The following is a 13,626-nucleotide window of genomic DNA, read 5'->3' as shown; positions in this document are numbered from 1 at the left end:
CTTGACAACATGATGAACAGGATGATTGCGGCAGCGCCGCCGTGCTCGGTTGCATAGCCACTGATTTGTGGAGAAAATTGGATATTTACCACTTTAAACATTGGGCTTCACAAAAATGCCACCCTCAAGATTGGTTTCTCAAAAATGCCATCCAGATCATGGACCTCTTGATTATCATGCCATTTCCTCCCTTTCCCACTTTTTCCTTTAGTTTTTCCATTTATGCACATATGAAAGGACCAAAGTGCCCTTGTCTCTCCAAACCTCATCTGGGAAGTAGGCGTGGCTGGATTTGTCACGACTCACGATGGAATATGCTCCGATGCTGTTGATTGCTCGCCGCTGTAGCTTGGCCATGCGTGCACGTGCCGCTGAAGCCCGCCCAGGCCTGCTCGCCGCCGCACCTCATCCTCGCCTACTTCCCACCATTCTCACCCATCATGCATGCGCCATGGCTGCTCGCACTGTGATGAGCTGAATTGTCCGGCCAAAGAGTGATTGCCCACCTAGGACAAGCTCCACATCTCGCTCCCTCTCCATACCAACGGCGCTAGTCCTCTGGAGCCGGTGGTCGACGTGTGCCAGCTAAGGGCGGCAGATCGGCCGGAGCTGGTGCACAACCTCCGCTTGCTCCGATACCAACGCGGTAGGATGGACAGGGTCGACGTGAGGCAGTTGGACTGGATGCATAATATATATAGCTAACTCAGTTGCAGATATACAAGGTATAGTTTTGTAAATTAAAGGCTTAATTCAATACCGCACAGAAGGATTGCGTTCCATGCCGGTGTTGCGGCACTATGGGCCGTGGCGTCCAGGTGATTGGCGTCAGCGGCGTCTAGGGAATAGGCAGCAAGGCGACGTCGAGGTGATTGGCAGCGGGGTTCAACGGCACCTACAGCCAGGCGATCGGTGTTGGCGGCGGCGTGTAGGCGATTTGTGCCTGCGCACAATGTTATCGGTCGTTTTCTTGGCTCAGCGAAGCAACTTTGGCTGCCTACACGATGCAATCAGGTACATGTACACATCTAGGGGTGGTCTGGTCCTTTCAGGTGCGGATAAATGGAAAAAAACTACAGGAAAAACTGGAAAAGGGAGGCAATGCCATGGTAATCAAGAGGTCCACGACCTGGATGACATTTTTGAGAAACCCATCTTGAGAGTGGCATTCTTGCGAAACCCAATGTTTAAAGTGGTAAATATCCAATTTTCTCCTGATTTGTGGGCTGCTTGGTGGCCTTTTCTTTACTTTCTAAGGCATGTTTGTGTTGTTGCCTAGGCTTAATACTTTCTTTACTTGCTCATAGACGCGGTGATTGCTTTTATTTATAAAGCAGAGCGAAAGTTTATTTCAAGAAGAAACAATCCATAGCAAACTCAGAAAAAAAATTAAATGCGGGACATGGCAAACGCAGGAGTATGGCGTCTAGCTTGCACAAAAATGTCTTCGTGACACCTTACTCAAGTACGGCTATGTCATTCTTCCACATCAATTGCAAGCCACCACTTCGGCCGCCACTCTCATTAATGATCATATTGTCAATCCAACTCTCCTTTTAATTTTGTCTACCTTAACTTTAATTATCAAGATGCTTCTTATACAAAAAGAACACATTAGGTTGTACCCGCTTCTAGAGTTTCAAAAGCGCACAAACTGCCCAATGTTACCCAACTTGCAATACATCCAACTTAGGGTTTCGTTGCTGACGGCTCATATTTGAGCTATTTTCATAATCATTCGCACCTTGCTTTTTCTACCTTTCCAAATCCTGGAATTTCTTCTGGTTTTTTTAGAAAACTCTTGTATATTTTCTTACCGCATCCCATTTTACAGCAATTGAACTTTTTTAGTAACATATCTGATGGTGGCGTCAATAAGATCACTTCAATAAGATCCCATTTTACCGCATTCCATTTTACCACACCAGCCGCTTTTTGACAACCCTTCTATTTCTTTGTAGCTCATCTACCTCATCCTTGGTGATGTACATATCCTGAAATTCAGAATCGTCCCGGTAGCCCGGATTCCTACCTCGGCCTCATTCCATCATTCCTCCTCCTCCCCCATTGCTTCTGACACCAGACGTCTGTGGATCCTCAGTTTCATATTTTACTAGTAACCGCTCTCCACAATCACAGTCCTTTGGTTCATGAATTTCATCTCGACACTCAGTTACCTTGTGGCCAACCACATAAGTAACAACAGTATGGAAGTTTTTCAAATTAGTCGTGATACCTTTTCCACTCCTTCAGTGTAATTGGCACAAATTAAAAATGGCTTACTTAAATCAATAAACATACGAGCCCTCAAGCACTTTGATGGATTTATCCCGCCTTCATTAACAATAGTAGTGAAAGGTGGCTCCCCACCTTTTTAGGTACCTTCTCAACAAGCTCTTTCTTCTTCATTAGTCCTTCTGTCACCTTGTATCCGTGCCCAAACTGAGATCTTACCAAGCTTATAATATGTGTCTTTTCCATTGTATTCCTCCAAAACGACTGTTGCTCCCTTAAACAAGCAAGGGCCACCTTCCACGACTCTGTTCCAGTCAACTAAAAAGTGAAATTGTACAAGAAAAACATTTGACCCCATAAGTATGAACATGACATCTTGACCCAATACCCATGCATTGCACATTGACTTGAAAATGGTTGCATGAGTTGAACGGTTTTGGGTTGTGAACCCTAGATAAACCTAGCCAACACACCTCCTTGATGAATCCTTCCAACTCCTTCGAGACATCCATATCAGTCTCCTCCTCCTCATGTAGATATTCGAGCATGGGCTTCGGGAACAAAGCTTTGACGCTGCCACCATAGACTGCTTAGGACGCGACAATGTCCTCTGTGTCATGCTGGTATATAGGAATTTGCAAAATCCTCTCTGCATCAATATGCTAGAAGGTATCCCAAATCAGAGGTTCATCCCACTCAGAGGACTCAATAAGGACCTCACTGATATAGTAAACTGGCCGTTGAACCGGATATTCCTTGCCTGCCTCATTCCTTTCCACCACAATAGCCACACTGACAGCTCGGTTGTTGGCAGCTACATATAACAGCAACGGCTCCTTATCAATGGGAGCAGCCAAAACGGGCGGCTCAGCCAACTGCTTCTTCAAGTCCTCAAATGCTTGATTAGAAGCATCACTCCAGACAAAGTGATCTGTTTTCTTCATCATCTGGTACAACGGTATATCTTTTTCATCCAACCGGCTTATGAACCGGCTTAAGGCCGCAATACGACCTGCCAGACGTTGAACATCATTGATGCATGCCAGCTTAGCCAAAGAAGTAATGGATTTGATCTTCTCCGGGTTAACTTCAATGCCTCTGTTGGAAACCAGAAAACCCAACAGCTTACCAGCTGGCACGCCAAAAACACACTTGGCCGGGTTAAGCATCATCTTATAAACCCGAAGATTATCGAAGGTCTCCTTCAAATCATCAATCAGGGTTTCCTTCTCTCTTCACCACAATGTCATTCACATAAGCATGAACATTACGCCCGATTTGATTATGAAGGCAATTTTGCACACACCGTTGGTAAGTCGCCTAGGCACTCTTGAGCCCAAAAGGCATGGACACATAGCAGAAGGCTCCAAACAGAGTAATGAAAGTTGTCTTCTCCTGGTCCTTAACTGCCATTTTGATCTGATGATAACCAGAATACGCATCCAAAAAACTCAAACGCTCACAACCTGCCGTAGCATCAATAATTTGATCAATACGGGGAAGAGCAAAAGGATCGGCCAGACAAGCCTTGTTCAAATCCGTGTAATCCACACACATACGCTGTCGGGGGTTGGGTGCGACATATGCCAAAGGATGGCTTATCATGGTGGGGGCGAGTAGAACGTCGCCGGTGTCTGGAAGCGGGATGAGGCGTAGGCATGTACGCCGGCGAACCTTACCCAGCTTCAGGGCTCTCCGAGGAGATAATACCCCTACTGCTGCTCTGCGGGGTCTCCGCATGATCACTATGGCAAAGTGGGTACAAGGTTGCTCCTTGAGCTGTGTTCTGAGGGAGGAAGAAGCAAGGCTAGTTCCCTCCTGCCTATATTCTGTGGTCTAGTGCTAATGGGGTCGAACCCTTTGCATGGGTGCCCCGGGGGGTTTATATAGGCCTACCCCCCGGGGGTACAATGGTAATCCGGTTGGGCGCGGGTCCCAGCCGTCTGTCTCTCAGGCCGCCGTCTTCTCCGCCGACTGCCGGGGCCCGGCGACTGGTGGGCCCCGCTGACTGGTCCGGTACGGAGCCGACAGGCCATGTCCGCCGCGGGCGGGTCCTGCCGGCTGCGGATCACTGTATCCATGCTTCTAATGACGCTGGCTTGGTCATGGGGTCATGGCAACAGTGCCGCCACCCGACGGGCGATCACTGTTGCCACGCCCCGTCTCGTCTAGTTAATGGCGTGCAGGGCCCGTGGGAGGGGCCGGCCGACTCTGCTAGGCCGACTCCCATGGGGTCCGTCTTGTGGTGCTCTCGCCATCTTTGGTGCCCCCGCTGACTGGTGGGGCCTGCCGTCTTTAGGTCATACAGTCAGGCCGACGTGGGCACAGGGTTCAGCCCACTGGGGTTGACGTCAGGGCTGGCATGGCAACAGTGCCGCGCCGGACGGAGATCTCCGCGGGTACGGCGTACTGTAGCTATGCCTTCGGCCTTCCCTTGGTCAGGGGCGGGCATGGACCTCGCAGAGGCCGCGCCTGTCCCATTCCTTCTTACGAGAGCATGAGGTGGTTGGAGTCGCGGGCCGACTCCCATAGCCGGCTTCTCTGGAAGCCGCTAGCTCGGAGTCAGCCCACCTTAACGTCGCCCCTGGGACTCGGCCGTGAGTAGGTATCCAGCAGTGCTGTGGCCGACTCTCAGAGGCGGCTTTCCGTCATGGGGCTCTTGAGGGGCGTAGCCTGCCCCGATGCCTTGAAAGGTTCTGGGTCTTGGGTTAGCCTACCCGTGGCCCATTGCTCTGACAGTAGTCCCCGAAGCTGGTGAGGCGCCAAGGGAGACACGTCGAGGAGCCTCAGCAGTTTCTTCCTTCCGGTGATTGGATCTGGGCTTCGCCTGTCGTATTTCTTCAAGCCGACTATCGGGAGCCCGACTCGCTGGAGGCCGTCTCGTCTCTTGAAGAGTTTTGAAAGTCGTGGCGGGATCCAGACGACGTGCCTGATAAGCTTCCAGGTTGCCGCCCGTTGCGGACCCGCCGCGTGGCGCCATGTGGCCGGGCCAGTCTGCCCACCCACGCGCGCGACGGGACAGGCCCGTAGGCGGGACCCGCCACTACCGCGCCTCGGCCTTCGCACGGATCCGTTGCAGCCGAGTGGGCGGTCGGGATTCCTGCGCAGTAACTTTGTGCGGTAAGTCGTGGGGGTCGTGGGGTCCTGGGTGCAGTTAATCCCACGACGCCCCCTCGGCTTCTCAGCCTAGGAGCCTATAAGTAGGCGGAGGGAGCGGGCGGCGAAGCACGCGCGCGCATTCCCTCTGCTTCCTCCGCTCCCTCTTCCTTTTCCCTTCCTTTGCTGCCGTCACGTCGAGCCTCATCACGCCCGTGGCGATGAGTTCTTCTTCCACCGCCGTGCCCGCCGCCGTACGCTCTGGCATGTGGGACGGCTTTGAGGTCGACGACGACCACATCGAGTTTCTTCACAAGACCCGTCGTCTTCCTGGTGAAGGCCTCGTGCGAGCCCGTGCCGCGCCGGCGGGGAAGGTATCGCCGGTGCCGGAGGAGGGAGAGCGGGTCATATTCCGCTCGCACCTCATGCCCGGCCTCGGGCTGCCGGCGAGCGGCTTCTTCCGCTCCTTGGAGTTTCACGGGCTCCAGCCGCACCACCTTACACCGAACACGGTGGTGCTGCTGGCTGCCTTCGCCACCCTGTGCGAAGGCTTCCTCGGTGTCCTCCCCACCATCGAGTTGTGGGGAGAATTCTTCAGCTCCAAGCTCGGCACGCACGTCGCCGGCGTGCCAGCTCAGTGCGGCGCCTTCATCGCGATGCGGAGGTCGTTGGCCGACAACCCATTTCCCCCCATCCCGCTGATTAAGTCGGTGAAGATGTGGCAGCGATCTTATTTCTATGTGAAGAACGTCGCCCCAGAAGGCGATTGGGTCAACCTGCCGCCTTACGAAGCCGGCGCACTGGCTGGAAGGCTCCCCAGCTGGTCCCACAGGGCCAAGACGCTGACTCCTGCCGGCGCCGCCGTCGTCGCGCGACTCCGAGTGCTGACGCAGTCAGAGGGTCTGGTTGGGGCCGACTTGCTGGCCGCCTTCATGGCGCGCCGAGTCCTCCCGCTCCAAGGTCGGCCTCACATGATATGCCAGATGAGTGGGCACCGGGACCCCAGTCGGATGTGCTCCAAGGACATGCCCCACACGGAGGTGGCAGACACGGTGAATTACATCACGAACTGCGGCCTCTCAGGGAATTGGCAGTTCGGCATGGAGCCGTACTCGCGCGCCAACCCCCCGCCTGTGGTAAGTCGTCTCTCTTCTTATTCCATTCTTTCTTCAGCCGAATCCGACTTCTAACATTTTTTAGTACTTGAACCAGAACCCTCTCGTCCAGCCTTCGGCCGACACCACTGGGTCGGTGTCGGTGTCAAAACCGGCGGATCTCGGGTAGGGGGTCCCGAACTGTGCGTCAAGGTCGGATGGTAACAGGAGACAAGGGACACGATGTTTTTACCCAGGTTCGGGCCCTCTCGATGGAGGTAAAACCCTACTCCTGCTTGATTAATATTGATGATATGGGTAGTACAAGAGTAGATCTACCACGAGATCAAGGAGGCTAAACCCTAGCAGCTAGCCTATGGTATGATTGTGTATGATGAAGTTGTCCTACGGACTAGAACCCTCCGGTTTATATAGACACCGGATAGGGTTAGGGTTACACAGAGTCGGTTACAATGGTAGGAGATCTTGAATATCCACATCGCCAAGTTTGCCTTCCACGCCAAGGAAAGTCCCATCCGGACACGGGACGAAGTCTTCAATCTTGTATCTTCATAGTCCAGGAGTCCGGCTGAAGGTACAGTCCAGCTATCCGAACACCCCCTAATCCAGGACTCCCTCAGTAGCCCCTGAACCAGGCTTCAATGACGACGAGTCCGGCACGCAGATTGTCTTCGGCATTGCAAGGCGGGTTCTTCTCCAAATTCTGTGTACCTGTAGGAATAATGTCCGATTTTCAAACGTAGCGCTCCTTGGCTTCCACGCCCAATAATGGCCGTCTTCCACGTGTCAAACGAATGCGAAAAGCCGGGGCATTTTTATATCCACACCCCTAGCCGCATAAACAAGTCGCCTATTTAACAGGATGAGGATTCAGATCCAAACCACACCTCCCCCTTTCCACGAGAAATCATCAAAGCGCCTCCAGCAAAGGTCCATTCCAACATGGCCAGCCGCCGCAGCTCCTCCTCTCGCCCTTCCAGTCCTATCCCTGGAGACTGGGAGAGTTGCTCCATCCCGCATAGCGAGTTAGTGTCGCTTCAGGCCAAGGGATTTCTCCCTCAGGCTTATATGGTCCCGGTCCGAGCCGGACTCGCCACCTACCATGGCAGAAAACAAGCGGAGAGCTCACCTAGTCCCTATAAAGGAGAGCGGGTGTGCCTAGTCCCTTATCTAATAAGGGGACTGGGATTTCCAATTCATCCATTTCTCTGTGGGCTCCTGGAGTTCTACGGCCTCCAGCTGCACAATCTTACGCCCGCCTCAATATTGCATATTGCGGGCTTCGTCGCTCTCTGCGAGCTATTTTTGGGTGTTGAGGCTCATTTCGCATTGTGGAAGAGGATATTCTGCCTGGTGCCCCACTCTCAAGAAGGGTCCATATATCAAGTGGGCGGAGCCGAAGTATGGCGCATCGCCGGGACCGGGTATCTATCCGGTACCCCAAAGAAGGCGCCCGAGGACTGGCCCTCGGAATGGTTTTATATAGATGACGTCCCGCTATCGGATCCTGTCCGGGTCGGTCTCCCTGAGTTCAATAGTGCTCCATTAAAGAAACGCTTGAGCTGGCGTCTGCGGAGCTCTCAGAGAGAAAGCGACAGAGACGTCCTTTACTTGATGGGCCGGATAAGACTGTTGGCTCATTCCAGACTAACCATGATTAGAGTCATGGCCATATGCATTATGCGGGGGGTGCAGCCGCTTCAATATAGAGGCCACCACATGTGGGATTTCAACGGGGAGGATGACGCCACCCGCTACGGCCGTAAGGGGCCGGCCTCAGCCGCCGCTCTAGTAAAGATCTTATCCTCTTTGTACAAGGGAGAAGAGGAGGAATTCCTCCGCGTCGACCCGCAGGGCGGATTTTCCATGTACAATCCTCCGAATTGGGTAAGCGGACAATTGTGCTTTCCTGCTTATTTTTTATTCCTGTGATTAAATATGTAGTCTAACGACTTCAACGCAGGAATTGCGTCAGGAGGTAAAAGATATAAACAGCCATCCTCCACAGCCCGAGGACCCAGAACGCTCCCTCGATTCGGACTCCGAAGAGCACCGGACATATCGGTGGAGCTTATCGACGGGGTGTTTCATCAGCTAAGCAGGGACAATACCTTGGTAGCCATTATGGCTGATTACCCAGGGTTAATCCCGGCCTCCCAGGTGACAAATACCGGAGCTTTATTCCCTTGAGAGGGGTCCCATTCCCACGGATTTCGGTTGTTCTGACAGCAACCATGTTTTGTAGGGGAGATTCCCGAGGCGGGAGGCCGATCCTGCGGCAGCTAGCCAACGAGGGGCCGCAGGGCCCCGTGGGGCAAAAAGGAATGTGGTCCGGACTGAGATGCCGGCGCAAAGGTACAGCACACCCTCTTTTTCCCTGGTGTTTTACTCCTTCATGGTATATTAACGTTCGTGCTATCTTCAGGACGAAGAGACCTCGCCGGACTACATCCGGAGAGGTTGCCAATCGCGCCTCCACCAGCTAGGCTCCCACACCCGGCCCGGAAGCGGAGGCAAACACAAGGCGCGCACAGGACGCTCCTCCGACAGAGGATGCGGACAGGCTGTCTGCCACCCATTCCGAGGTGGAGTGCCATGAACCACAGGCGTCGCCGGACAGTCCTTCGCGACGCTTGTTTCTCCCAAGAGGCTTTAGATGCCTTCAATTCGGGAGATGCGTACCTCCGTGCTGCTCAAAATGGTTTAGCCAGAGCCACGGAGCAGTATGTGAAAGACATACGGGTAAGAAAATTTTGGTAAATATAGATATACCAGTAGCCCCCGAGACTTGAAGCAGTTAGAGTAACTGATTTAAGGATCATTCATTATGCAGGTTCTTACAGAGAAGAATACTGTACTGTCCCAGGAGCTGAAAGAGTGCAAAGCCCAATTGGAGGCCGCACTAGCCGCGACAAGGGAGCCCAAGGAGACCCCCTCTGGTAATACATGTTTCAAGAATATAAGTATTATGTGAAATGCGGCGAATGTGCTAATCTGACAAATGGTATTGCAGATGGCGCCGGACTGGGTCCGGAAAAGCAACAACTTCTACGCCAGTTAAAGGCTGGTGAAAGTGTGCTAACAAAGGTGAGGCAGGAGAAGAATGACCTTCAGGATGCCAACACCAAGCTGGACGTTGAACTGAAAGATGTTCGTGGCCAGCTGTCGGACTCCACTAAGGAGAATCAGCGACTTCGATGCGGCATTTTTAGTAAGTGCTTAAACGAACTCTTGAAAAAGGAGTTCGGCGAGGAAGGCGACTAACAGAGTTATGTCTGTAGGTATTCTAACAGGTCGTCTTGCAGAGGAGATGCCCGGTTCAACGGGCGACCTTCTTCCCGAACTCCCGCAACTGCACGAGCGAGTTTGGCAGGTGATGCAGGGTGTTGCCCAAGCCTTATGGCCATCCCTTCCCAGTCTCGAAGGCCTTGGAGAGCTTGCGGATAAGCTAAAGGGAGCACGGCGACGCTTCCAATTGTGGAAGATTTCGGCCTGCCGCCAAGGCGCAAGAGAAGCCTGGGCCATGGTGAAGACACGGTACACCAAGGCTGACCCAAATCGCATGGCCGAGGTCGGACCTGTGGGGCCTGACGGGGAGGAGATCCCTGTAAGCTTAGTATACGGCCAAGTAGAATTGGCCGCAAAGTATTCCCAGCAGGACTGTAAATTAGACAGCCTGTTAGATGGTATAGAAGAGGAATACGAACAGTCGAAGTGACTATGTAATTTTTAATTGACATGTAGAATGCCTTCTAGCCAGATTGTAGATCTTTTGTCATTGCCGACCTTTTCGCTTCGACCTCGGGACCTGACGGTCCGGAGTGTGTCCGAATACCCTATCGGTTAAGTATAAACCGGGGTATGCATGGAGACCAGGCGTAGGGGTCATTAGTGCTTTATCAGACAAGTGCCCAACTAGTTATGTTATATTACATGGTTAGTAAGAAACATCTTCCAGAGAGAATAGTTCCGCTAGGGGTTCCTTTCTCTGGGAGGCATGCCCTAAAGTGCATGTCCGGACTGCAAATGCAGGAAAATCATCTGGGGGCATGTATATAAATGAGTAAAAAAGTTCATCTTTAGTTCACCGACCGAATATTCCCTTAAGAACGCTAGCTTTCGGCTTCACCCAGTCTGAGGTACACATCCGGATGATCCGGCAGTAACAATCACAGAGGTGCTCCCTTTACCGCCTAGCCGAACAATCGGGAACGTAGGGGTAAGCACAGGAGCCAGACAACCCAGCTTGGCCAAAACTTAAGTCATATCGATGCATATAATGGTGAAGAAAAGGTACATGCGGAAGTTTGACGTATGTGTTGGGCATGAAACCCATATAAATAAGCTTCTGTTAAAGAAGCCCCCAGGTTAAATGAGCGCAGGTGGCGCGTCACTTGATGAGCCTTTAAGGGCTATAAGAGAAAAGAGTGGAAGGAGAGAAATGAAGACAGAAAAAATAGCATAAAAAATGGACAGAGGAAGGAGACAAACACAGAGTCCGGCGCTAGGCATAGAATCTTCGGAGACGTGCGGTGTTCCATGGGTTCGGCTCGAGTCGGTTATCCGACGCATCTCGCAGGCGGTACGCTCCACCAGTCAGGACTTGGTCGATTATGAAGGGACCTTCCCATTTGGGCTTGAGTTTGTCCTTTTTCTTATCCGGCAGGTGTAGAACTAGTTCGCCAACATTGTAATTTTTGGCCCGTACTTCTCTGCTTTGATATCTTCGAGCCTGCTGTTGGTAAAATGCGGAACGGGCTTTTGCCACATCGCGCTCCTCCTCTAAAGCGTCCAAGTTGTCCTGCCGATCAAGCTCGGCTTCTCTTTCTTCGTACATGCGCACTCGAGGCGAGTCATGAATTATGTCGTAGGGCAGAACTGCCTCTGAGCCGTACACCATAAATAATGGTGTGTATCCGGTGGTGCGATTTGGCGTGGTCCGCAGCCCCCAGAGTACGGAGTCGAGCTCCTCCACCCAGTGCGTATTGGATTCCTTGAGGGACCGCACTAGTCTTGGTTTAATGCCGCTCATGATGAGACCATTTGCACGTTCGACCTGGCCGTTGGTTTGTGGGTGATAGACAGAAGCATAGTCGAGCTTAATGCCCATGTTTTTGCACCACAGCTTTTACCTCGTCGGAGGTGAAGTTTGTGCCGTTATCAGTGATGATGCTGTGGGGGACGCCGTAACAGTGTACAACCCCGGATATGAAGTCTATCACAGGTCCGGATTCGGCCGTCTTAACAGGCTTGGCTTCTATCCATTTGGTGAATTTATCCACCATGACCAGTAAGTGTTTTTTCTTGTGGCTTCCGCCTTTAAGGGGTCCCACCATGTCAAGCCCTCAGACCGCGAAAGGCCAAGTGATGGGGATAGTTCGGAGGGCGGTGGGTGGCATATGGCTTTGGTTTGCAAAGAGCTGGTAACCGACGCATCATTGGACCAAGTCCTGAGCGTCTGCTCGGGCCGTCGGCCAATAAAAGCCCGTACGGAAAGCCTTGCTTACAAGGGACCGAGCTGCAGTGTGATGGCCATCGAGTCCGGCATGAATTTCGGCCAACAAATTCCGCCCTTCCTCTTCGGAGATACATCATTGAAGGACTCCGGTAGTGCTTTTCTTATAAAGCTCTCCCTCGTGGACCTTATAGGCTTTAGATTGCCGCACTATGCAGCGTGCCTCATTTTGGTCCTCTGGGAGTTCCTGCCTAGTAAGGTAGGCTAGGAACGGTTCTGTCCACGGGGCGATGACCGCCATTATGATGTGGGCTGAAGGTGTAATTTCGGTGGCACAGCCACCAATTATGTCAGATTGTTCGGCGTCGGGTGGTGCGGTTGTGTCCGGGCTATTATTTGTGGGTTCCCCCTCCCATGCTACGGATGGTTTAAACAATCTTTCTAAAAAGATGTTAGGAGGGATCACATCGCGTTTTGCCCCAATACGTGCCAGGACATCCGCTGCCTAATTGTTTTCTCGGGCTATATGATGAAACTCCAACCCTTCGAACCGAGCTGACATTTTTAGGACGACATTGCGGTAAGCTGCCATTTTTGGATCCTTGGCGTCGAAGTCTCCATTTATTTGGGATATCGCGAGGTTCGAGTCCCCGAGCACCTCTAGGCATTGAATGCCCATGGATACTACCATCCGGAGACCATGTAGGAGGGCCTCGTATTCGGCTGCATTGTTGGAATCCGTGTACATGATTTGGAGCACATATTGAACTGTGTCTCCTGTGGGGGACGTCAGGACGATGCCGACCCCTAGCCGGCCAGCATTTTGGAGCCGTCGAAATGCATGATCCAGTTTGAATATGTGCCGTACTCTTTAGGGAGCTCGGCCTCCGTCCATTCTGCGACGAAGTCGGCCAGGACTTGCGATTTAATAGCTCGCCGTGGCTTATAGGTTATATCGAACGGGAGGAGCTCGATGGCCCATTTTGCTATCCGGCCCGTTGCATCGTGGTTGTTAATAATATCATTGAGTGGTACTTCCGAGGCTACTGTTATGGAACACTCTTGAAAGTAGTGTCGTAGCTTCCGGGATGCCATAAATACCGCGTATGCAATCTTTTGATAGTGCGGGTACCATGATTTGCATGGAGTGAGGACAGTGGACACGTAGTAGACCGGCCTTTGAAGGGGGAGTTTGTGTCCGTCCGTTTCCCGCTCGACGACGAGTACTGCGCTGACAACTTGATGAGTTGCTGCAATGTACAATAGCATTGGTTCGCCAGTGTTTGGCGCGGCCAGGACTGGGTTTGTTGCTAATATGGCCTTTATTTCCTCGAGTCCGGCCGTGGCAGCGTCCGTCCACTCGAAGTGTTCGGTGCGCCTAAGGAGGTGGTAAAGGGGCAGCGACTTTTCTCCCAGGTGGGAGATGAAGCGGCTTAGAGCCGCCACGCATCCGGTTAGTTTCTGTATTTGTTTGAGGTCTTTTGGGACATCCAATTATGACAAAGCTTGGATCTTGGCTGGATTTGCTTTGATTCCTCTACCAGATACAATGAATCCCAAGAGCTTTCTGGCTGGAACGCCGAAAATGCATTTTTCCAGATTGAGCTTGATTTCGTATTTTCGGAGGTTATCGAATGTAAGCCTCAAGTCGTCTACTAGAGATTTGACATGTCTTGATTTTACGACCACATCATCATGTACTCCTCCACTGTTTTGCCGATCTGG

At 52.2% G+C, this 13,626-nt stretch overlaps 1 pseudogene; it reads right to left on the bottom strand.

The window, feature by feature from the left end:
• Positions 1-2,223: 2,223 nt before the first annotated feature.
• LOC123114636 (uncharacterized) overlaps positions 2,224-13,626 on the bottom strand; it is a 47,813-nt pseudogene continuing 36,410 nt past the window's right edge.

The sequence above is a fragment of the Triticum aestivum genome, chromosome 5B, assembly GCF_018294505.1.
Source record: "Triticum aestivum cultivar Chinese Spring chromosome 5B, IWGSC CS RefSeq v2.1, whole genome shotgun sequence".
Lineage (NCBI taxonomy): Eukaryota > Viridiplantae > Streptophyta > Magnoliopsida > Poales > Poaceae > Triticum > Triticum aestivum.
This window is presented reverse-complemented; position numbering and strand designations above follow the sequence as displayed.